We start from the raw sequence: 1102 nt of genomic DNA on the forward strand, positions 1-1102 counted from the left end.
GCTAGCAGCAATATTATATCCACAATTCCCCCTTTTTGTTTTACTAGATAACAATTTTACTAGGTATTAATCTTAAATAGAAACTTACATCAGTTATTAATTCTAGATATAGCTTTAAGGGCTTTACTCCATAACAAGAATTTTAAAGTTCAGTCTCTGCTTGTGGAAGGACCATCCGCCTGATGGTTGACATCCTGGTCATCATCAGAAAAGTCATTAGGCTGATGATCTACATTCTGGTTGCCATTTGGATGGTTGGCATTTTGGTCATCATTTGGAGGTTGCCTGTTCTGCGTCTGGTGCCGTAGGTCAGGACGAACACATTTTGCAAGCAGCCATCGTACCCCAGTATCTGTGGAAATGCAAGCATACCCACGACCCCAAATGATAAGCTCATGCGAGCCTTCCCACTGGTTAGTGAGTAAATTCCGTACTCAGACTTTTGCCTGGGGCAGTTGTGTCTCACCTGCAGACTGCAATGAGAGAAGATGATTCAGAATAACAGGCTTATTTGAATTTTGTGGTACTGCAAGGTGATTAATTGTATACAAAGCTTTTTCTAGTCAGCTACAGTAACCAAATTCAAAGGTTCCTGTGAGAACCATTGAAAAGCCATGATAACAGCCCTTAATTCAACTAACTGAGCAGAGCCTGACTCCGATTGGTATTGTTGTGTGAGTCAACCACTGCAAAGGCAGTGTAGGATACTGTGCATACTTACGCACAGTGACCCCTGCTAAAAATTTGTCCCAATCCATACCCCCCAAGCTGCCAACACATCCCGCCCCCAACGGTTAAGGGAAGTGGTAGCAACATAAAGCCTAATTGTAGCTGTGTGCCCCTCTGAGTCCTTCACCACCACAGGCCGTTTGCTTAAATAGCTCTGTGTGGTTCCTCCTAATCCTGCGATGGCCGATCCCACCGGGGCTAAAAGCCATGAGGGAGGCCATGCAGAGAAGGAGATGATCGTTACATCAGCACCAGTATCAATCAAACCTCGAAGCTGAGTCCAGGGTGGACGGGCGTTCGGCAGGATCAGGGTACATGTCATCTGTGGCCTTTGGTCAGAGATGTCTGCAGTCCAGAAGGCCTGCGGAAGTCC

The 1102-nt window shown here is 45.9% G+C and overlaps 1 long non-coding RNA gene across 1 annotated transcript; it reads right to left on the bottom strand.

Moving 5' to 3' along the window:
- Positions 1-217: 217 nt before the first annotated feature.
- Positions 218-1096, bottom strand: LOC108447858. The gene is made up of 3 exons (XR_001863561.1): positions 997-1096; positions 467-473; positions 218-352 (listed from the first exon to the last, which is right to left on the bottom strand). It is a non-coding gene; the product is annotated as an uncharacterized LOC108447858 (long non-coding RNA).
- Between the last annotated feature and the right edge of the window lie 6 nt (positions 1097-1102).

Source organism: Corvus brachyrhynchos, unplaced genomic scaffold (assembly GCF_000691975.1).
Source record: "Corvus brachyrhynchos isolate BGI_N302 unplaced genomic scaffold, ASM69197v1 scaffold187, whole genome shotgun sequence".
Classification (NCBI taxonomy): Eukaryota; Metazoa; Chordata; class Aves; order Passeriformes; family Corvidae; genus Corvus; species Corvus brachyrhynchos.